The 25049-nt window shown below is 29.4% G+C and overlaps 1 long non-coding RNA gene across 2 annotated transcripts in view; it reads left to right on the top strand.

Moving 5' to 3' along the window:
* Positions 1-3143: 3143 nt before the first annotated feature.
* Positions 3144-25049, top strand: part of LOC142331452 (uncharacterized) — a 27446-nt gene continuing 5540 nt past the window's right edge. The window contains exons 1-2 of one of the 2 annotated variants that reach the window (XR_012757997.1): positions 3144-3270; positions 22692-23248. This is a non-coding gene — a long non-coding RNA (uncharacterized LOC142331452). Of the gene's footprint in view, positions 3271-14873; positions 14989-22691; positions 23249-25049 lie in introns of those variants that run through there. The other variant, XR_012757998.1, reaches the window with a different exon arrangement.

Below are 25049 nucleotides of genomic sequence, written 5' to 3'. Positions count from 1 at the left end.
CCATCAAACATTTACAATTGTATTTACACATTTATGATTATAAATACAAATAAGAACAAAACCTTGTTTTAATATACAAGAAATTAAATTTTAGTACCTTAAAATATATTTGTTGGGCAACGTGAAAGTTTTTCTTCAAAATATTTGTAATGAACATTTTAAATATTTTTAGTTTTTCTTTTGTAGAAGAAATAACAATTAACATATTTACAAAAATAAAGAGTATAAAAGTTAATAAATGTTTTTCAGTAATAAAATATTTTAAAAATATTTCTTAATATAAATTTAACGTACAACAAAATCCAAAAGAAATTAATCAAATATAAAAAAATATTGTACTTTTAAAAATAATTAACAATATTACTTTCAATGACGAAAGAAAAATTAATTTTACATAATATGTAAAATAAAAAAGTAAGTATTATAATCTTAATGAATAATTTCTCCACAATATTTCCAAATAAGAATTTAAAATATTACAATACATTTAATAATGAAACAAAATATGATTCATAATCATACATTATTATGTTTTTCATTTTACTTGAAACATTGATTTTCTGTATTAATTTTATAATTATTTACTAATAATTTTGTATTAAAATAATTTCCTAATGATTTTCCATATGATTATATTAGGTCATCAGGAATGAAGCTGTATAAAAATTGAAGCAGATAGAAGAGTTAAAATAACAGAAATACAAATGATAAGAATTATATATTAATTAGGTATTTACAATATCTAATCACTAAAACTGTTATACATCCTGATGCTCCTGGTTTCTTGTACAAAGAACAAGAAACCAGGAGTTTCTTTACTTTTATATAGAAAAAAAAACATTTTATTGAAATTCTTGATGGTACTTCACCAGACTCATCTTACACAGCCAACACAGGTCTCATGTCTTTTGCATACACAACATAGTTACTGTGATTGTACATTTCAGTTCTTGCTCCTTGTTCAAGTCTCTCTATGCTTAATCAAATTTCGATTTTTCAAAATCAGTTCATTTTCTCTACCAGCACTGTAACATTACAATCTGTATAGTCATTTGCTATGTTTCTATGTTTCTAACACCCTAAACGCTATCGTATGCACTTTTGCTATTTCATTTCAGCTTTGTTTTCTCTAAAATTTTCCTTACTTTTAGTTACATCCGTTTCCTTTAATTATTGTCATTCCTATACTTCCGTATCTTTCAATCGATCTTCCTTAGCCAGTTTCTGTTGAATGTATTTAACTTTATAACATTCACTGCATCTTTTGTCCTCCACGTTTCTTCAATACATTAACTCTATTGACTTTATTATTTCTATTTTTTAAATTTATTTGTTTGGCTTTCTATAGAATCTACTTTTGTAATAACTTGTAAACTTGTTCCTACTTAATTTTGCTTTAACTTCACATCATTCTCTTTTAGTTTGACTGAAATTCATTTACTTTTATTGTTTTATGGTACTTGACGCTTTTTATTTTTAAAAGTTTGTTACTTGACTTCACAGTAATATCGATCAATATAATGGCACAGCCATCATAAAATTTAGTTATGAAGTTTATGACTGCCATATGTAATAACTAAATGGATGTTATTGGATGATTTGGCTCCTTAATTCTTGAACACAATGATCAGATCTTTTATAAGTCTTGTACTCCCTCTGTCTTGATGAAATATGCAAAGATATATAAATAGTCATTCAAATACTTGCATTAAAAAAAAAAGATAAAATAAAAAAACCTAATGGATAATGTATCAATCATTTCACTGAGAAATGGATCAGTTGTAGAGGTCCACATTTCTGGGCACCAAGAACATTTGTTGTAACACCTTTAGATTTTTGCATCTAGGGATAGAGGAGAAATATCATATATAAAACAAAAATACATACTCGTGAGGAATTAATTGTTTGCATTATGGATGCTGCTGAGAAACTTAAGGATAGCCCTGAAGTACTATAAAGAGCTACAAAAGCAGTACAGAAGGGAGGTTTTAAAACTGGTGGGCTTGGTTTTGAATATTTGTTATAAACTGGTAGGTACGATTTACTGTATAAATTGAGTTGTAATTTTTCTAAACTTTCTTTATTTCATTCGACTTATCTTGCACCATTATGTTCAGAATTACATTCTCTACAAGTTATATTTAAAGGCTTTACATGTTTATTACCCACTTAACAGTTATTGTAGATCAAACATAATAACGGGTTCTTTACTCTAAATTATTGATTTTCATCGCAGATTTCTTAAAACCTATTGCAGATACTGTTTTGGTAGCTATTCAATTTTTAAGGTAAAAAACCCAGAGAAATCACTAATTATACCCCTTCATTATTGTCCTATAAATTTTCAGTACGACCTCTTTCACCGGGATTGCCGAAACCCGAGCGAAATCTTTCATTAACCGTTACTTACAAACGAAGCATTTTAGCCTTGTTTAATCAAATATTTTATTTTTTTTTAATTTCACAAGCAGAATAGGTTATGAAAATCACGGAAAAAACTTTGATATACACAATCTATATAATGTGATCTCAATTTTTAATTTTTTTTCTGTAGTCTCCATGAATCACGGAGGGTATTACTTCCAAAATAATGAGTAATACAAATCACACTAAAACAAAGTGAAAGTTGTAACTCGCAACTACGAAATCAGCTGATATGCAAAGACACGTACACCACTACCAACCCGGTTGGTATAATCTCAATTTAAAGAAAAAAATATATAACAAAAATAGATGTATTTAAAGTTCTATTACTTTTTAAGTTAACTTTTTAAACATAAATTTTATACGCAATAACGATTCTACTAAAATAATGAAATAAATATCTTAGATAGACAAGATTGGTATAGTTTAAAACGTGAAAACTACCGTCAACAATATATTGTTATGATCAACCTTTTTTTCTATTAGAGCTAAACAACATATTAATAGTATACAGTAAGGCTGTTAAACACAGTTTTAAAAATAAACATAATTACATCCCGGATAATTCTATTTATATATTAGATTTTCCAACGATTTTTATAAAACCAGCAATCTCAAAAATAATTATATATATTTTTACAACAATAAATTAATAAAGGGACATATAAAATTTGAAGATGATCTATTTAAATTAATAATTATCAAGTTGCCTATCTTGACTGCAAAGACGCCTTGTGTTGTTAATAATATTTTGTTATTTTTTGTTTACGTTTTTAATTTCAAAAAATCTATCTCCTGATGATTGTGAAATGACCCAAAACGCTAGGGATATAATATAAACTGTTGGTAAGGTTAATTTTTATAACAAATTATTGAATCTAACTTGCTACTTTATAAATAAATGTTTTTTCTGATCAAATAAAATTTGATAAACGAAATAGATGTGTTTAAAGTTCATATTAATTATTTAATCAAACACCTGAAATGACGTTAAGGTAAATAAATTAATAATGAAATAATAATACAAAATAGTAACAGTAATGAAATTGCTTCTGAAAATCATTTTGAGCATATACTAATATCTGTACATGTTGAAGTGGACGCAGATAAATCATATAATTGTATTTTTTTAAATTCATCAACAGAACAATATTGTTTCTGTAAAACTAAATCTTTTAATTGTAAAATAAGCTGATGGGTAACTGATTATACAGTTTCCTTTTTCATAAAGTATGCCTCAATAATGATGTGAAAGCACTTTTTTTTATCCTAAAAGGTTATGTTTTTAAAAAGCCCACAAATTGGACTTTACACATTATACGAGAAAATATTTAGGCATAAAAGTAATTAATAATGATTACAAGCTTAGTGTTTTATAAACATTCCTCAGAGAAAAACTGTTCACTCCATTTTGGTAAACAAAATCAGTTTTATCATCCCACAAGAATTTATCAAATAAAAAACCAGAAGGTTTTGCTTTGTGAACAAAATTACTATCAATATAATGGGAATTCAGGCCACACAATCTGCAATGTTATGTTTAACCAAGAAGAACAATGTGATGACAGTTTTATCCATATTTTAAGTTACATTGTTACAACCCATCCAGTGAAATTTTTTTAAAGCTGCAATTGTGAAAGTTTCAATCCATTTTTATTAATTATCTTTAGAAATAGATACAGTTGTGTCATCTGTGAAAAGAGTTGTAATGAATGGCTCAAGATTTTGCGGCAGATCATTAATTAACGATAAAGAAAGCAAAAACGTTTCCCTGAGGTGCTCCACACTCTACATCTTCAAGCGAGGACCTAAATTTACATTGGCAAATGATAAAATTTCTACTACTTGTATACAATTTGTGAGGTACAACTTGAAAAGCAAGTTTCTTTTCAGATACTGATACCACAGCTACTATGTTGTTTTATCGGTATAAATAAATGTTTTCCAATATTTCAGAAAACTGAAAATGAAATTATTTTATCTTAAAGAATTTAAAATATTTTCCAAAAACTGGGAAATGGCTATGTCTTGTAAGATATGTTTGCTAATGGAAATATAAAAATTAAATTACCTTATAAATATAATGGTGCACTTGCTGTTATGCTGTCCTTGTCAGTACACTGCACAATAATATTTATCAAGAATAAACATAGCAATATAAGTATACACTTTCTTTTAGTTATCACGCATTTGAGTATGATATTTTAAGTACGTAATAATACATATCTTACTCTGATCAAGTAGCATTTGGATAGGTAATGCAGAACATACTTAAAGAACTGATTCAGTGTATGAAAAACAGAAAAAAAGTTCATTTATTACCATCAAAAGTTCTATGTATCTATCTATATTATCTGTCCCATTTTTGTTTTTGTTTTTTTATTATTTCTCAGTATGTTTTGAGGTATCTTGATAATATTTGATATAATTACATTTTCTGATAAACTAGTAATTGTGTGACAAATAAAGCTTCATTTTGTAATAAATTTAACAATAAATTAAGCTCTAAAAAGAGAGAATAACTACAGTGAAGATTAAATTAAATTGTAAAATGGAATTATTGTTTGCAATAGTATTGTAATTTACATATAAAGTTATGGTAACAATATTTTAAAAGTTACAACCACCACATCACCATTTTTTTTTGTGTTTTTGTTTTCTTTTTATTCACAAAAGTTATTTGAAGGTAAAATGAAAAATAATATATTTGTAAACTTAAGAATTTAATACACTAAGAACAAAGTAATGTAACATAATAACAGAATGATCTCAGAGAAAAATGTTAGATTTGAAGGTGTAATAAATCATGAAAGTGTATTTTATATTTATATTTTCCCTTTAAAATTAAGAAGATCGTTTCTCTCTTTGATAGATACATTGAAACCCACCAGGATATGCCATTTCTCTTGGATATCTGAATCTAAAAGACTTGAAGTTAACTTGGAACTTTAGATGTTATCCAAATTAATCGCTTCATTACTAATATTGTATTGATCTTAAAGACAACTAATTTTTGATATAATGTAATTTAATTACATTTATAAACTATGATATAGCTGCTGGACACTTAATTGTGCGTTGATGTTACCATTTTTCTACATTAATTTTTTAATGGTTTTTACTTATTGTGTTGCACATTTTATATATTATAATAATTAAATTAAAAACTCATTGATTTACCGTTTCCTCTCCAATCCAATTTAATGAAAATGAAGATTTTATTTCTGATTAAATTGTGGGATAAAACTCCGCCATATCAGTACTCCTTCTGAGATTGCTGAAAAAGAAAATTTACCATAAAATTAAATATTATTAAATTATTAAATTAATGCAAATAAATAACAAACAAATCTACAAGTAGTATTAGTATAATTATTTGTTTAATGATATACAGTTCACACAATTCAATCCACAAATAAATTATAAAATTATCTTTATGCTTTATGTTATGAAGAAATTCGGTGAATTAAATTATAACAAATGTAAATTAATTCATCAAGATATTCAAGTCTAGTATGTTGTACTTTTTAATATAATAATTTGCCTGGGAAATTGGGAAATAAGTTTCATAAGAAAACAAATATCACTCTGTTAAGGGGACATTAAGAAAGTAGCTATTGCCTCAGTCTAAGAGATAAATCCAGAATTTTATCAAAGACAAAGCTCAAAAATGTAATTGATAATCATGGAATCTATTTGAGTAAAAGGGATTCCAATCGACTTAAGAAGTCTAATTCACAATAATAATAATAATAATTAATATTTATTATTTATATGTCTCTGAAGGTGTCACAACTCAACAGATAACCTGACATGACACATATCTCAAAGAAACGCTGATCCAGTCTTAATAAAAACTCAACATCATGAGTTAGGCTTGCTGAGGAAAATGGATATTTTAATTGTTTTTCTGATGCCTTTGCCTCAAAATTATTGCATACCAGCACGAAGCTAACTAAACTATGGCTGATATTCAGCCCTGAAATTGGTCCTTTTACTCTATTCACATTGAATGGTTATATCGTTTCATAATAAATGTAAAGAAATCAACTTCATATGGTATCACTTGTATCTTGCATGATTTGTATAACACAGAAATCACAGATCAGGAATTTATTATGTAATCACTTGTTCAACCACTTCTTCATTCAGTTTAGTGCTGGTAAAGGAGCAATTGATGAAAGACATGATGATGTCGCTGTTTCAAACTTGTATTTCTGTGTTTTGTAATTCATTTTTTATGAGCAAGCATACGGTGAAACTAAAATCTGTAGAGATGATAATCTCATGTTTATACTAATATTATGGGCGACATAATCATGATATCAGAGAGAAGTGAGCCATACAGATGATATTATTGAATTGAAAAATGATTGTCACAACATTTTGGGAACAAAAGAATCTACTAGCAGAATTGATGGAGCTTGGGATTGCAGCCATATCAGAGCCTCATTATGAATTGAAGGATGTTAGACAAATCGAATGGTGAGGCTGCTCTCGATGGCTGTTATTTTTCTGAATGAAAATGCATAACCTTATGCTATAAGCCACTCAAAGGCTTTAGTTGTCTGTTCAAGTTGGAGATTTTTATTGTTACTCCTATTGTTTGGATACTGCTTGAATACCTTCTCTTTATTAAGATAAAGATTTGTCTGTTAATCGGTATAATGAAACTAAAAAGGGGCTCAGAAATGGATGGGTGATGGATTTTTAAAATCATTTCTACAAAAGTTGGTGTTGTGGTGCAACAAGTGCCCGAGAGTGGCACTGGTTTTACTAAAGTAAAACCAGTTTTTATCCATTTGTCCTAAAATTGCATAAGAAGATATGAACAATTTTTTGTAATTAAGAATTATATTAAACCTGATTGAAGTTTAAATATTTAATTTAAAACATGCACACAGCTGTTACAGTAATTTTTTTATTTCTACTTAGGAAGAATTGCAGTTTGGAAAAAGTCAATAAAATAATTATAGACATTTATATATGTCATTTTCCATAAACAAAGTATTGAATGTGACAAGATATTGAGATAAAAGTCCCACAAAACGACATTGCCATTGTCAAGAAAAAAGCATTTCATGCCGGGCTTAATAAGGAAAGCAAGGGCTGAAACCCATTGTCTTCTACCCAGAGTAGGCCAAGCCTACTAAAACACAGTAAATCTTTCACCTGTACAAGCGACACCTTCACTCTGTTCAACACTGGGACTGGTCGCGTTTGTAAACAAAAAAAGTGAAACATGAAAAAGTGAAGTGTAAACATGAAAGTGAAAGCAATTCTATCTCTTGCGTCTGTTGTACTTTATATGCATTACCGCATTGTGATTATGATAGATTATGTAACAATTATTTAACAATAAGTTTTCCTAAATTGAGTGATGGTAAGTTCAAGGAGAGTATATTTATCGGTCCACAAATCAAAACAATGCTTAAGGATATAACATTTGAGGATAAACTTAGCGAATGTGAATTAGCTGCATGGAAGTTCTTCAAAGATGTTGATTTGTTAGGCAACAGAAAATATGAAAACTATGTGTTTTGTTAAAAAAAAAAATTTAGCATGTAGGATGTCATTAAAAATTCATTTCCTACACTCCCACTTAAGACTTTATCCTGAAAACTTGGGCTCTGTCACTGATGAGGAGGGAGAGCATTTCTGTCAGGATATTCTGATATGAAGCATCAGTACCAAGGAAGATGGGATGCTAGAATGATTGACGACTGTTGTTGGTTTTTATTTAGAGAAACTGATCAAACATTGCACGAGTGAAAACATTTGTCAACATATTTTAAAAGTTCAGTTAACAATGATTTAAACATTTAAAAACTGTATTGAATATATTTCAATTCATCTGTATTTGAATAAACACATATTTAGCTAATTTAAACAAATTGTAAATGAATACACATGAATAATAACTTTTTTGAAATATTGTTATCACACTGATTATGCATTTATTGGTAAATAAATCGTATGTATCTAAAAATTCGATATATTACACAAAATTTTATAAGTTTTAAATTCAGCACCCAAAATTTGTTAAAATCACCATATGCAATTCTAGATATACATAATTTTTTTTTTTATGTTTTGCTGCGTTTTAAAAATTCTATTTACGGTACTTACATTTACGGTACTTACTTTTTATTCAATCCAGATTTGAAACTACGGTTGATAGTCACTTTAATTAAAATTTTCCTTATCTTCAATAATCATTTTCCACTTTCAATTGCATTTGAGAATCAGTAACCATTTTTTTTTGTCACAGCTTCCATGAATTTAAACGTACTCCTGGTATAGCACCTACAACTCAAAATCACTTTCCAAAAAGATTAGTAATGCACTTAATATGAACTGTTAATTTTTTTTTTTTTTTTTTTGTTTTGCGTAGGAGGAGGAAAAGCTCTACCAGCCACCGTCTGCGCCCGCAACAGACGGTAGTGTCGGGCTCTCACCGACTAAAAACCTCCCCCTTAGGGAGGAGGACCCTATTAGGGATTGGGATCGCGGACGCGACTTAACTAATAATAAAATAATATCTACGTTGTACCTGAAAAAACATACACAGCATATACAAAATTTATATCTATTTTCATAAAACTTAATTTACACTGCTTATCTAAGAAATCTTAATGTAAAATTTATGTTGAACCTGAAATAGAAACATACACAAAAATAGACATAAAAAATTCCCTAAAGAAATTTCCTATCAGGGGACCCTACTGGGACTAGGCATTGGGATCGCGGACGCGACTTAACTAATAATAAAATAATATCTACGTTGTACCTGAAAAAACATACACAGCATATACAAAATTTATATCTATTTTCATAAAACTTAATTTACACTGCTTATCTAAGTAATCTTAATGTAAAATTTATGTTGAACCTGAAATAGAAACATACACAAAAATAGACATAAAAAATTCCCTAAAGGAAATTTCCTATCAGGGGACCCTACTGGGACTAGGCATTGGGATCGCAGATGCGACTTAACTAATAATAAAATAATATCTACGTTGTACCTGAAAAAACATACACAGCATATACAAAATTTATATCTATTTTCATAAAACTTAATTTACACTGCTTATCTAAGTAATCTTAATGTAAAATTTATGTTGAACCTGAAATAGAAACATACACAAAAATAGACATAAAAAATTCCCTAAAGGAAAGTTCCTATCAGGGGACCCTACTGGGACTAGGCACCTACCGCGATTTTATAAGAATATTATACTATCAACTTTAAAACTACACAACTTATTTTTAACATGAAAATTTATAATATTAAACAATAATAACAAAAGTAAATACCTTTAGTAGAAAATTATCCTACAATAAAAGGGAGTACCACAATGTAAGGAGGGCCACTTACATGGCAGCTCTCCCTTAAAATATTAAATGAACCGTTGAGTTACCTGAAACAAAAGAAAATAAGACAAATTCATTTAGAGGTTGTGAAATTAATATAGTTTTGTTTTAGTTATTAAATTCATTTCATGTATGATAGCACTGAACTTTTTCTAACAAAAATATTTATTAGGAATCATTAGGTGGTCCATTTTTACTCCTTAAATATTTAACCTGAGGTAGAAGTATTTATATAGACATTTTTTACACAAATAGAATCGCTAGCTAGGAAGGTACACAAGAAAAGACCCTCCTCCAGACTAGATAGATACAAAGAATATTGAATTTTTTACGGACCCCGCATCGTTGGATATCTATTGAGAAATCATTGAAAAACACCCTTTTAATAAATCAAGGTGGAAGAAAATAAAGGAAAAAAGTGGAAGTTAGAAGGTTAGAAAGGAATAATCTACAGAAGATTGCTAAACAAGACAACTCGCTCAAAAAAATTCTAAGCTCCTTTTAAGGCAGCAAGGATTCCTCTTGTACAAGATCAGAGCGCTTTACCAAGAATAAATGCAAAAACATTATTCTGAATTAAGGTTCACTGATGTAGATGGTAACAAATCTATATCGCATCCAGGAATGTATGTTATATGAACCTACTTGGCCGAGCTAAAATTTTCAGCTAACAATAATGTTGAATGGTAACAAAAATCGATACAGGATATCTGTATACCACCTGATCCTTTTACTAATTTTTATATTATTTTTTTAAAATCATATTTAATATTTTTATAGAATGAAATGCATCATTTATTTTCTTATTATTTTTTACAATTTTATATAGGTTTCCACTTGCTTTGATTGCTCTGGTATTTAAAATTCATGAAATATTTATGTGCCATCTACTTTATAAGTATATTCAACAAATTTTGACAAAGAGGTGCAAGCATGGTTTCATTTAATTTTCAAGCCCCCGTCAGGCAAGAGATTCATTGTCAAAGCAATTAAAACAATAAAGGACTAAACAGAATTTCCATTATCAAAAACAAAAAAACTTGTGAAATCACTTCTAAATTTTTGCACAGTATATTTTCTATTAAAATAATACGTTAAATGAAGATATTGCTTTGTTTCATCTATCAAAACTCATTCTCTATCTGTAAACATATATAAAATTCATTTTTATTATAATTAAGGAGGTATCTAAGTGAAAAGATGACTGTCATGACAATAATTTGATTCTTATTTCATTTATTTTACACATGAAATCAAACAAAATCAGTTGCTTTTCATGGCTATTCTTTACATTATAAAAGAATAATTGTCTTCTACAAAAAGAATAATTGAGTTAAATTATAAGTACATGTTGCATTTCAATTTTATTAACAATGATGAAAAAAAATCAAATGATGTACAGTTGTTAACTGATAAATACTCAAAATATTCTTGAAATATGGTAAGCCAAGAAATGTACATAATAAGTTATTAAGTTTAATTGCTGTAACAAAATTCATAAAAATTTGTATATACATATATGTATATATGTATTCACACCTCCTCTATGAATCATGAGACCTTGCCGTTGGTGAGGGGGCTTGAGTGCTCAGGGATACAGAGTAGCTGGACCGAAGGTGCAACCATATCGGAGAGGTATCTGTTGAGAGCCAGACTAAGGAATGATTCCTGAAAGAGGGCAGCAGCTCTTTCAGTAGTTGTTAGGGGCGTGAGTCACAATGACTTAAACGGCCGTATCAACATCACTCAGTCCTCTGAGTACTGCGCAGCTGAAAGCAATGGAAAACTACAGCTGCTTTTTTTCCAAGAAAATGTGGCTCTCTGCATTTTCACATAGCAACAATGGAGGCGCCTTCCTTGGTAAAATATTCCGGAGGTAAAATAGTCCCCCGTTCGGATCTCCGGGTGGGGACTACTAAGGAAGGGGTCACCAGAAAATTAAAAAATAACATTCTACGAGTCGGAGCGTGGAATGTTAGAAGCTTAAAAAAGGTTGGTAGGCTAGAAAATTTAAAAAGGGAAATGGATAGGGTGAATGTGGATATAGTAGGAATTAGTGAGGTTCGGTGGGAAGAGGAAGGCGACTTTTGGTCAGGTGATTTTAGAGTAATTAACTCAGCGTCAAATAATGGGCGGGCAGGAGTAGGTTTCGTGATGAACAAGAAGATAGGGAGGAGAGTGGAGTATTTCAAAACGCATAGCGATAGAATCATTGTAATAAGGATAAAATCAAAACCTAAACCGACAACGATTGTTAACGTTTATATGCCTACAAGCGCCCATGATGATGATGAGGTAGAGTGTGTATACGAAGAGATTGATGAAGCAATTAAACACGTAAAGGGAGATGAAAATTTAATAATAGTTGGAGATTGGAATGCAAGCATTGGAAAAGGCAAGGAAGGAAATATAGTGGGTGAATACGGGCTGGGCAAAAGGAATGAAAGAGGGGACCGACTTATAGAGTTTTGCACGAAGTATAATTTAGTAATTGCCAACACCCAATTTAAAAATCATAATAGAAGAATATACACTTGGAAAAAGCCAGGCGATACTGGAAGGTATCAGATAGATTATATCATGGTTAAGCAAAGATTTAGAAATCAACTCGTTGACTGCAAAACTTACCCTGGAGCAGACATTGATAGCGACCATAATTTGGTGATAATGAAATGTAGATTGGGGTTTAAAAACCTGAAGAAAAGTTGTCAGATGAATCGGTGGAATTTAGAGAAGCTTGAGGAAGAGGAGGTAAAGAAGATTTTTGAGGAGGACATCGCAAGAGGTCTGAGTAAAAAAGATATGGTAGAAAATGTAGAAGAAGAATGGGAGAATGTTAAAAAGGAAATTCTTAAATCAGCTGAAGCAAACTTAGGCGGAATAAAGAGAACTGGTAGAAAACCTTGGTTTTCAGACGATATATTGCAGCTGATGGATGAACGTAGAAAATATAAGAATGCTAATGATGAAGAAAGTAAAAGGAACTATCGGCAATTAAGAAATGCTATAAATAGGAAATGCAAACTGGCGAAAGAAGAGTGGATTAAAGAAAAGTGTTCAGAAGTGGAAAGAGAAATGAACATTGGTAAAATTGACGGAGCATACAGGAAAGTTAAGGAAAATTTTGGGGTACATAAATTAAAATCTAATAATGTGTTAAACAAAGATGGTACACCAATATATAATACGAAAGGTAAAGTCGATAGATGGGTGGAATATATTGAAGAGTTATACGGAGGAAATGAATTAGAAAATGGTGTTATAGAGGAAGAAGAGGAAGTTGAGGAGGATGAAATGGGAGAAACAATACTGAGATCTGAATTTAAGAGAGCATTAAAAGATTTAAATGGCAGAAAGGCTCCTGGAATAGACGGAATACCTGTAGAATTACTGCGCAGTGCAGGTGAGGAAGCGATTGATAGATTATACAAACTGGTGTGTAATATTTATGAAAAAGGGGAATTTCTGTCAGACTTCAAAAAAAGTGTTATAGTTATGATACCAAAGAAAGCAGGGGCAGATAAATGTGAAGAATACAGAACAATTAGTTTAACTAGTCATGCATCAAAAATCTTAACTAGAATTTTATACAGAAGAATTGAGAGGAGAGTGGAAGAAGTGTTAGGAGAAGACCAATTTGGTTTCAGGAAAAGTATAGGGACAAGGGAAGCAATTTTAGGCCTCAGATTAATAGTAGAAGGAAGATTAAAGAAAAACAAACCAACATACTTGGCGTTTATAGACCTAGAAAAGGCTTTCGATAACGTAGATTGGAATATAATGTTCAGCATTTTAAAAAAATTAGGGTTCAAATACAGAGATAGAAGAACAATTGCTAACATGTACAGGAACCAAACAGCAACAATAACAATTGAAGAACATAAGAAAGAAGCCCTAATAAGAAAGGGAGTCCGACAAGGATGTTCCCTATCTCCGTTACTTTTTAATCTTTACATGGAACTAGCAGTTAATGATGTTAAAGAACAATTTAGATTCGGAGTAACAGTACAAGGTGAAAAGATAAAGATGCTACGATTTGCTGATGATATAGTAATTCTAGCCGAGAGTAAAAAGGATTTAGAAGAAACAATGAACGGCATAGATGAAGTCCTACGCAAGAACTATCGCATGAAAATAAACAAGAACAAAACAAAAGTAATGAAATGTAGTAGAAATAACAAAGATGGACCACTGAATGTGAAAATAGGAGGAGAAAAGATTATGGAGGTAGAAGAATTTTGTTATTTGGGAAGTAAAATTACTAAAGATGGACGAAGCAGGAGCGATATAAAATGCCGAATAGCACAAGCTAAACGAGCCTTCAGTAAGAAATATAATTTGTTTACATCAAAAATTAATTTAAATGTCAGGAAAAGATTTTTGAAAGTGTATGTTTGGAGTGTCGCTTTATATGGAAGTGAAACTTGGACAATCGGAGTATCTGAGAAGAAAAGATTAGAAGCTTTTGAAATGTGGTGCTATAGGAGAATGTTAAAAATCAGATGGGTGGATAAAGTGACAAATGAAGAGGTATTGCGGCAAATAGATGAAGAAAGAAGCATTTGGAAGAATATAGTTAAAAGAAGAGACAGACTTATAGGCCACATACTAAGGCATCCTGGAATAGTCGCTTTAATATTGGAAGGACAGGTAGAAGGGAAAAATTGTGTAGGCAGGCCACGTTTGGAGTATGTAAAACAAATTGTTGGGGATGTAGGATGTAGAGGGTATACTGAAATGAAACGACTAGCACTAGATAGGGAATCTTGGAGAGCTGCATCAAACCAGTCAAATGACTGAAGACAAAAAAAAAAAAAATACATATATATATATATATATATATATAAAATTTAACATTATATGAAATTTAAATCACCTAAACACAGTAATTAGATTATTTATACTTATGTTCCAATAACCGGTTTGTGCAGTATCTTACACCTTCACTTGCTATTATATTATATCTTATTCTTTTTAATTTATTTGTATTATTTTTGTGTAAATTATAAATATTTTATTTAATTAAATAATTATAAATTTTCACAGTACATTTATGTTCATTTTTTTGTCTTAGGTCATTTGACTGGTTTTTGATGCAGCTCTTTAAGATTCCCTATTTAGTGCTAGTCGTTTCATTTTGGTATACATTGTACCTCTACAATAGGGTATGTTGTATACCCTAATTAGGTTCGTAATATCATTTAAAATTTCACAAAAGATAACATAACTTATCATAAAAAATAGATATCATTAAAACAAATAAGTTTTAATGTAATAAAAATAGAATTTAATACATACTGGAGATGCAAGGTACTGCAAAAAAAACAGTCGGTGGAAATTAATATGGCAAGTGTAACTTATCTAATTACTTTGTTTTGGTGGTTTATATTTCAAATAAAATATTTATCAGAGACAAATTAGGCATTGACCAGATACTGGCATTTCTTGATATGTAACACTATTAAGTTTCTTTTCTTTATTATACTGTTTTTTCCTTTATTGCATTATGTTGTAATTTGCCACACAAAATTTCTGTGTTTCGCATGACATTTAATGACAGATCTACCTAAAATTTTAGAAATAAAAGTACCTGCAGTATCAAAAGAGAAAGTTACCTATCAGTGATATAAACTGGAGTCTAAACTAATGGCCTGACCCGCTCTTTTTCTGTTTAGCCTCGGGAACCACCATAAGGTATTACTTAAGAAGATGATATGTATGAATGCAAATTAAGTGTAGTTTTGTTCAGTCTCACATCGACTATTCCTGAAATGTGTGGTTAATTGAAACCCTACCGTGAAAGAACACTAATATCCACAATCTAATATTCAAATCCATTTAAAAGTCTTTACTAGGATTTGAACCTTAGAACTCTCAACTTTGAAATCATTTGACTTGCAATGACGAGTTACCACTAGACTAGCCACAGTGGGCTAATGCCCTGACCTTGGCCCCTGGTACAAGGCAAGTGATAATGGCCGGTTGAATTCACAGAGTGAGTATCTCCAATACTTGGTTGCTCTAACTGAAGCTAAACATTACATAAACGGATGGAGTCTTAATAAATACTAGTATTATCATGAAATTATATGGTGTAGTAAAGAATTAGTAGTACCTTAATATTTTACCATTTGGCAACACAGCTATACATTTATCGCCAAGGCTAATCCAAAGATCAAATCCAATCGAGCAGCTGAAAGAATCGGTCGATCTGGTAGTCTGAAGAAATAGGATGCAGCATGAAGTGAAGAGTTGATGAGATGTGGAATGTAATCTGGTAATCTGTATTATTTCTAGTCTCATTTTTATTTATAGTTTGTACATTTTTGTAGTGAGGAAGATAATGTTAATTTCTCACTTTGATATTGATCGCACTTTAATTTCACACTTTATTTTCACCAATCACTTTATTTACCCCACAATTTCAAAATATGTGAAAATAAAATAATTACACACTAAAAACCAGAATCAGTACACGCCTTTTTAATATGCAAGGCAAATATATTACATAAAAAAATTATTAAATTTTGAAGTAATTTGGATTACTGTTATGGTAGATGGATTTTTTTCAAATAATCATTCTACTTAGGTTTTTACCACAAAAAATTGGTAAATTTTGCAACTAAGTTAATTGTTTTAATAAAAAAAAGCAAATAAAGTGAAATAATTTATTATGGCACCTCTAAAATCAGCTGACTCTGGTTTGAAAAAATTAAACTAACATGCAAGCATGCATCTTCTCTGAAGCTGGTTGGCTGAATGCAGATTGGGGAATGCAAAGGGTATTCAAAATTTAAAATATTTCAAATAAAATAAAAAATAAAAAATTCTTAAAACTGTAATTAGATATAAATATGCTCTAACCTTCAATTTGATTAACACCTACCAAAAAAATTTAAGAAAAAGCTTATGTAATATAATATATATCAAATAAAAAAAAAATTAAAAATAAACATTATATCCTACATGAACCAGATTTAAAAGCATTTAATTAAGAAATTGCCTCTATATATTTACTTATTTTTTTAATTTCTTGAACTTATTTAAATGATTAATTTTGTCAATGAAATGAACAAAATTTAAATAATTTACAAAAAAGGTAATTTTAAAAACCCACTCATTAATATTTCAAATAAAATTTTATAAAGCAATTTAAACTAAAAAAAAAAATTTTATGCGATTAAATTTAAAATTAAAATAAAAATTTAAATTATTAAACTGAATTTTTTATGAATTTAAATTGAGTTAAGGAGGACTTCAGCCACTGGTAGTGTAGCGATGAGCTGAAAACACAAAGAAACATAATAAACATAGAATAACTAAATATTATGAATTATATGAATAACTATTTCTAACATTAACATATTTATATATCACCCCCCAATATATTGACACATTTATATACACAGCACCCCCCCAACCGAACCCGATGAACGATATCGGGATGATGAAGTACGGTCGCGACGCGGTTGACGCGGCACGAATGCTTTATGTACCCGGCACTTGCGAAAACTATTCATTGCATACAACATAGATATTTACAATGTCAATATGTAATCAAGAATTATAATTAAAAATAATTGTGTATCATATTAGGTAACTGATAAGCTAAGATGAGAATAATACACCCGGAACTGTGCAAGAGCACATTGAATCTCCTACCCGTTAAGGAAAACGTTGAAATAATATACCCTTTACTGTCACAGCATATAAGATTTGCTTCGTGTGAAGCAACAATCTAAAATAATACACCCTGAACTGTTTCAGAGCATATTAGACTTGCTAAGTTGATCAAAAATTTATAACAATACACCCTGAACTGTTTCAGAGCATATGACTTGCTAAGTTGATCAAAAATTTAAAACCATACACCCTGAACTGTTTCAGAGCATATCAGACAGGCTAAGTTGATCAAAAATTTATAACAATACACCCTGAAGTGTTTCAGAGCATATCAGACTTGCTAAGTTGATCAAAAATTTAAAACAATACACCCTGAACTGTTTCAGAGCATATCAGACTTGCTAAGTTGATCAAAAATTTAAAACCATACACCCTGAACTGTTTCAGGGCATATCAGACTTGCTAAGTTGATCAAAAATTTATAACAATACACCCTGAAGTGTTTCAGAGCATATCAGACTTGCTAAGTTGATCAAAAATTTAAAACAATACACCCTGAAGTGTTTCAGAGCATATCAGACTTGCTAAGTTGATCAAAAATGTATAACAATACACCCTTAAGTGTTTCAGAGCATATCAGACTTGTTAAGTTGATCAAAAATTTATAACAATACACCCTAAAGTGTTTCAGAGCATATCAGACTTGTTAAGTTGATCAAAAATTTATAACAATACACCCTAGAGTGTTTCAGAGCATATCAGACTTGCTAAGTTGATAAAAAATTTAAAACCATACACCCTTAACTGTTTCAGAGCAGATCAGACTTGCTAAGTTGATCAAAAATTTATAACAATACACCCTGAAGTGTTTGAGAGCATATCAGACTTGCTAAGTTGATCAAAAATTTATAACAATACACCCTGAACTGTTTCAGAGCATATCAGACTTGCTAAGTTGATCAAAAATTTATAACAATACACCCTGAAGTGTTTCAGAGCATATCAGACTTGCTAAGTTGATCAAAAATTTATAACAATACACCCTGAAGTGTTTCAGAGCATATCAGACTTGTTAAGTTGATCAAAAATTTATAACAATACACCCTGAACTGTTTCAGAGCATATCAGACTTGCTAAGTTGATCAAGAATTTAAAACCATACACCCTGAAGTGTTTCAGAGCATATCAGACTTGCTAAGTTGATCAAAAATTTATAACAATACACCCTGAACTGTTTCAGAGCATATCAGACTTGCTAAGTTGATCAAAAATGTATAACAATACACCCTGAAGTGTTTCAGAGCATATCAGACTTGTTAAGTTGATCAAAAATGTATAACAATACACACTGAAGTGTTTCAGAGCATATCAGACTTGTTAAGTTGATCAAAAATTTATAACAATACACCCTAAAATGTTTCAGAGCATATCAGACTTGTTAAGTTGATCAAAAATTTATAACAATACACCCTAAAGTGTTTCAGAGCATATCAGACTTGCTAAGTTGATAAAAAATTTAAAACCATACACCCTTAACTGTTTCAGAGCAGATCAGACTTGCTAAGTTGATCAAAAATTTATAACAATACACCCTGAAGTGTTTGAGAGCATATCAGACTTGCTAAGTTGATCAAAAATTTATAACAATACACCCTGAACTGTTTCAGAGCATATCAGACTTGCTAAGTTGATCAAAAATTTATAACAATACACCCTGAAGTGTTTCAGAGCATATCAGACTTGCTAAGTTGATCAAAAATTTATAACAATACACCCTGAAGTGTTTCAGAGCATATCAGACTTGTTAAGTTGATCAAAAATTTATAACAATACACCCTGAACTGTTTCAGAGCATATCAGACTTGCTAAGTTGATAAAAAATTTATAACAATACACCCTGAAGTGTTTCAGAGCATATCAGACTTGCTAAGTTGATAAAAAATTTAAAACCATACATCCTGAACTGTTTCAGAGCATATCAGACTTGCTAAGTTGATCAAAAATTTATAACAATACACCCTGAAGTGTTTGAGAGCATATCAGACTTGCTAAGTTGATCAAGAATTTAAAACCATACACCCTGAAGTGTTTCAGAGCATATCAGACTTGCTAAGTTGATCAAAAATTTATAACAATACACCCTGAACTGTTTCAGAGCATATCAGACTTGCTAAGTTGATAAAAAATTTATAACAATACACCCTGAAGTGTTTCAGAGCATATCAGACTTGCTAAGTTGATCAAAAATTTATAACAATACTCCCTGAACTGTTTCAGAGCATATCAGACTTGCTAAGTTGAACAAAAATTTATAACAATACACCCTGAACTGTTTCAGAGCATATGACTTGCTAAGTTGATAAAAAATTTAAAACCATACACCCTGAACTGTTTCAGAGCATATCAGACTTGCTAAGTTGATCAAAAATTTATAACAATACACCCTGAAGTGTTTCAGAGCATATCAGACTTGCTAAGTTGATCAAAAATTTAAAACCATACCCCCTGAACTGTTTCAGAGCATACTAGACTTGCTAAGTTGATAAAAAAATTATAACAATACACCGTGAAGTGTTTCAGAGCATATCAGACTTGCATGACATATCAAATTTTCTGTCTGTATATACAATCTAATCTGTGTGTTACAGTTAAATAATTTGAAACTGTATTTCTAAAAATGAAACCCAATTAGAAGACTGAACTAGGGAAATATTAACCAGAAGATTTTTGTTTCATAATTTCAACAGAAAAATGATATCGATTTGAAGAAATATAACTTAAGGGATTTTTCTTTTATTTTCAATATTAAAAATAGAAGATTTTTCGAAGAAATCAATTACTCATAGAGTCTTTAATCATAATGAATTTACTTGTATTTTTCATATTTCTTTTTTTCCCTTTTGTACCTGTGCAGGTGTATGCATTACTATCCAGACCTCTTGATTATCCCATTTAAGATTCTCTAAGAATGCATTTTCACAGCATAATATTGCCAATCCTGGTTGGAATTAAAAGTCTATAATTTATATTATTGAAAAAAAGGTAAAGTTGCTAATGAATAGCAAATGGATCAAGTTACGATTAATGACAATGCAAGTGAAAAGGGGGTAATAATGCAAATACTAAATGTAATATTGAAGTTACCTGTATCTGTAGGATTATAGAAAAAATTAAATTTTATTATTCAGTAATCAATAAGGAGGTCTTTTTTCATCAACAATATGAAATATAATTACAAAGAAATTCTATATGTGAACAGTGGGAGGTGCAGAATGATTTAATAGCAGGTGACAGGTACCAATTAAATTACAAATTCTAATCCCGTATAAGATAGAGAATGTGCTCGATTTCAGTTTTACATGGTTTTGGAAAATTGTTTATAAAAAATATACATTTATAGAAATAAACTAATAATTTCAGTGGATAACCACCAGGCAAGATATGGCATATATTCTAGAAGACTAAAACCAGGGGGTTTATATATATATAATTTGCTCATATAAAAGGTTTAATATAGTGTATTTTTAGGTTGTAAAAATGTCAACGGTAATAGTGATAGGCCTTTTAAATAGAACTAAAATGATTCCTGATGGATATACTGTAATAGTTCCTTGATGGTTCTCTGTAGAAGTCCAGTATACTTTCAAATACTGTTTGATGGTGTCAAAAATAGTTTTATTTAACATTAGATGGTTAGGGTGAAAAGTTTTTTTTAAACGAATGCCAAAAAATCTGATTTGTGTTCTTAAATTTGTTTATATGTAGATAATCAAAGGGTCATTTTAGAATTAATTTTTTTGTTAAATATGGTTATTTATTTAAGAAATTACTTAGGATAATTATAAAATAAAAGTGAATCCACAAAGAAAATAAGATGCAAGGATGTTTTACATAAACAGATCAAATATGATTGAACAAAGCCAATACTATGAATTAGCAAATCACAAATTTCTCCTTATTTAAAAAAAAATTGCTGTAAAAATAATTAATTTAAAGAATACTGGAAAAATTGTATAAAAAGCCTGTTAAGTGGTTTATTAAACCACCTTCTTCATTAAAATCAATTATAATTTAACCTCTTTGAAGACCCAGTTATAATTTAATAATTGATAATCAATTTATATTACATTTAAATTTAGATATTCAACTCAAATACAGCAGAATGAATGATATACATAAAATACCCATCAACTAAACTTAAATTAATTAGTGTAATTAATGTTAGTCAATGTTAGTAAAACTATTTTTTATGATAAAACAGTTATATTTCTAAGCTACATAAAAAGAAAATGCAATTACAAGCTACATGAAATTACTAGCTACGCAACAAGTACATGCAATTACAAGCTACCTAATTATTTTATGTATATTATTAAAATTACTGTTTGAGCCAATAAAACCGTGTAAACATAATTTGTATACGAAATATACATAGTAAAAACATTTATCTCTCTCCAAAGAGGTTAAATTTAAATATTTAATTAAAAGGTTAGGAAACTAATATTTTTGAAAAATTGTATTATTTGAATTACATTACAAAATAGAGAATTCACATAAAGAACAAAATTACAGTGTACTACTTGTTATTATGAAAATAAATGGAACCTTTACAGTATATGATCATTTGACTATTTTCTTAAAAGTATGAATATAAACTGGGATTGTATTTTTCTTCCTGTATGAAGTTTTACAAATGGCTATACATAAATTCAGTAAAATAATTGTAACTGAAAGAAAAAGCAGAGTAAAAAATTGTAAATGATTTCAATGAAGAAATTATTTTGAATAATTCGCTAACTTTTTTATATGAATGTGGTGACAAAAGAGATATATGACATCAGTACCTTAACTGCTAAAGTATCTAACCTAACAAAGTTAAGAATTACATAAAAAATATATTAAAGCGTAGAATAAAATTCACTTAGAAGAAAAATGAGTAATTAAAAAATTATGCCCTTATTTTTTCTTTCTACCTAGTCATCTGTATAATCAGAATAAATAAAAAATTTGCACCTGCTTGAAAATAATTAAAAAATAAGATTAAACTTTTTTGATTGTATTACAGTATTCAGAAATTTGAGTGCCGGTTGGCAATTCACTACAAATGGTAATGCATCAAATGAAAATGGATTAGAACAAGTATTATTTGGATTTGAATATTCTGTTTTTATTTATTAGTGAGCTGAAAAAAAATTAAAATAAATTTAGCTAAAACAGGTTTGGTTGATTACACAATAAAACAGCTTTACAAAAGATTTCTTTTTCAGGTTACAATCGAGAGACCCAGAAATGAATGCAGTTAACTACAACTGACGTCCAGGAAAAATTTAGAAATATGGGAAACAAAAATAAATTTTAAATTATCTTTAATTAAGATAAAAGATAATTTCTTATTATTATAAACTCTTGAGAAATAAATGAAGAATACTTATGTAATAATGGAAAATGTTTGTACAAGTGATAATTGGGGCTTTTATTTCTAGAATTTTCTAGAGAATTACAGAAAAAAGAAATTGAACATCGTAGATGTGAAAATGTGTGGATCTCCAAAAAGATTTAGTTCAATGATTTTGTATGAAAGAAGATTCTGATTGTTCTAGCGGGGAGACAACACAATTATTATGATCTGAAAAACTAAAAAGGAATAAGTGTATTTTAAATATGATATAAAACTGCACATTGTTATTTTCCTAATTCAAAATACAAACTGTTCTTTTAATACAGTTTCTAAAAAATATTTCCTGTTTCAGCAATAATAATTAAAGTATTTGATACATGAAACTATAAAATTTGATAGTTCCTACAAGATATTCATTGTACTAAGGTATTTGTACTTATTTTCAGTAGACATTAAAGGTAGCCAAGCGCAAGAAAAAACTTGTTTATTCAGTACATATAGATTACACTTAACTATTTATACATGTAATCTATCCAGATGTAATATAAAAATTAGGTAATTCCTATAAAATTATTGAAAATAATAATACATTTTATAGCATTTTCTTGAATAAAATTCATTTTAGTTCCTACATAAAATTCATCGGTAATTAATTTTATAAAAATTTTGCCACGTTGATGTATCCATTTCAAAAAAGATTACATAACCCCCCCTTTTTTTTTTGAATAAACCAAATTTAGTAAAATGGAAGATTATTATTTATCTAGAATAGATTTTAAATTAAAAAAGAAAATCATCTTGATTTCATCTTGATGAAAATCATCAAGATTTTAAATTAAAAAGAAATTTCGTAAAAAAGATCATCATATAAACTGTAGTAACGTGCTTTAAAAATTCTAGGTTAAAATTTAATTTTCATTAAACTGTAATTAAGAAAAAAAATGTTTAATTTAAAACCGATATATTAAAAAAAAAATAAAACTATGTTGTATGCAATAAAATAAATGTCCCTCACTTTAAAATAATGTCCTAAATTATGTGGTTATCCAGTCTAGAAGATTGTTCAAGTTACCACAGATGTACACAGTTCAACGAGTTCGGCGATACTGTCTTTTACTTCGTATGAGGTTACAAGATATTGAAAAACAAGTTAATTACCGTACTGCGTTTCTGATTGGTCAATCATATCGGAGAGTTTCGTTACAGACCCGAGCGACTCCCTCGTGACATTTCTTATCCGTCCAACGTTAAAATTTTGACAAACAACTTTGTTTGTTATAAGAATAGAAAAACAAGTTAATTACCTTTCTGTGTTTCTGATTGGTCAATTGTATTACAGTTGTTTAATTGTTCTAATGAATCCCTCCTGACGTAACTTAGTAATCTTTAATATATAATCGCTTTAAAATATATATTTGAATTTAAAATAAAAGAAGGAACCAATTTCAAAACGATTTTTTTACTTTTACATGTATTAAAATACTATTTAATAAAAACAAATTACGTCATCAAAATTACCGATGTAGTCGAAAATTAACAGACTTCTTTCGTTTTTTGCACCGTTATTTAATTTTTTCAGTTAAGAAAAAAATTTGGTAAAATTATGTTCTTTAACACAGAATAAGGTATTAATTTGTTAATTAATATAGGTGAAAATACCTAAATATAAAATGAATTTTGTTATAAATTAATTTCCAGACGTAATATTTTTTATTAAATGGGATATATTAGGTCCGGCCTTTGTTAATACCGAAGGTTTCCACGAAAATTCTCCCTATATCTAACTTCAATTAGACGATGCACTCAAATCATTTTTGTTTGTGTCTTTAAACGTCAAAAATACTATCCTCGTGCTAACAAAACAAGTGTTGACTGCAACAACCTCAGTTTTGTCCTACGATTTAATTTACTCAAAGTCCTCGAAACAGATTTACAAAGTTAGTAAGCCTCTCATAAAAACATACCCTTCTCTCTTTGCTCTGATCAGTGTTTGGGAGTGAGGTCGATGCCTAATCACAGACAATGACTCGAGGCCTCGTTGTACATTTCTGATGCACCTTGACGCGGTAATCGCTAGCGCACAGATTTGAGCGTATTTAGCGAAATATCGGATCAGTACGTTTTACGTCGGGTGAGTGGGATCAAAACACAAGGCTATAAACGAATTAATTTCCGGATGACCAAAATCCGGTCGATCAAGAGTGTACCCGAGGAGTTAAACGATTAG

Source organism: Lycorma delicatula, chromosome 10 (assembly GCF_047948215.1).
Source record: "Lycorma delicatula isolate Av1 chromosome 10, ASM4794821v1, whole genome shotgun sequence".
Classification (NCBI taxonomy): Eukaryota; Metazoa; Arthropoda; class Insecta; order Hemiptera; family Fulgoridae; genus Lycorma; species Lycorma delicatula.
Note: the sequence above shows the minus strand (reverse complement) of the source record. Positions and strands in the feature narration are given on the sequence as shown.